The sequence below is a fragment of the Crocuta crocuta genome, unplaced genomic scaffold, assembly GCF_008692635.1.
Source record: "Crocuta crocuta isolate KB4526 unplaced genomic scaffold, BGI_CrCroc_1.0 scaffold179, whole genome shotgun sequence".
Classification (NCBI taxonomy): domain Eukaryota; kingdom Metazoa; phylum Chordata; class Mammalia; order Carnivora; family Hyaenidae; genus Crocuta; species Crocuta crocuta.
The window spans coordinates 1,343,997-1,344,584 of NW_027551568.1; the positions used below are offsets into that span (position 1 = coordinate 1,343,997).

The 588-nt window shown below is 73.6% G+C and overlaps 1 protein-coding gene across 1 annotated transcript in view; it reads right to left on the reverse strand.

Moving 5' to 3' along the window:
- The window catches only part of HAUS3 (HAUS augmin like complex subunit 3), a 17,508-nt gene extending 17,412 nt beyond the window's left edge, over nucleotides 1–96 (reverse strand). Inside the window, exon 1 of the mRNA XM_077750517.1 lies at nucleotides 66–96. The gene's annotated coding sequence lies outside the window, so the exon portion shown is untranslated. The remainder of the gene's footprint in view (nucleotides 1–65) is intronic.
- Nucleotides 97–588: the final 492 nt, after the last annotated feature.

A 588-nucleotide genomic window follows, 5' to 3' on the forward strand; every position in this document is an offset into this window, starting at 1 on the left:
CTCAGCGCCCCTCCCACAGCCTCACGCCCCGAAACACCCAGAACGGCGAGGCCGGAGCCATTCACCTCCGGAAGCTCCGTTCGTGCCCCTCGGAAGGCTGCCGCCGCGCTCCGCGCCCGCACTGCCTCACGGGAGTTCTGCCACGGCGCGCGCGCGCACAGAGCCGAAGCAGGACCCGGGGCGTGACTGTCTGCGCAGGCGTGGCGTCGGAAGAGGCGGGCTTGCCGGGGAGGGACTTCGCGGCAGAGCCGAGCCGAGTGCTGGCCCGCCCCCACGGTGTGACGTATCCGGTAGGGAGCGAGCTGATTGGCTCCCTCCTGCGGGGCGGGGCCGGGACCGGGGGCGGGTGGATGGGGTTGGAGGGTTCTTGGGTGCGCGCCGTCCGGGTCTCCGCGCCCGGCTTCCTGCAGCGGTGCGTTTTCGTCGCGGCGGGCTCCATGGCTGAGGCGGGCTCTCGGGTCTGTCCCGCTAGACCCCAGCTACCCGTCGTCTATAGGGGCGTTTTCCCGGAAAGCCTGGTAGCGGGCCGGGGGCCAGTGCGGCGCCAGGCGGGGCTTCGGGGCGCGCGCCGCCTGCAGACGTCGGGGG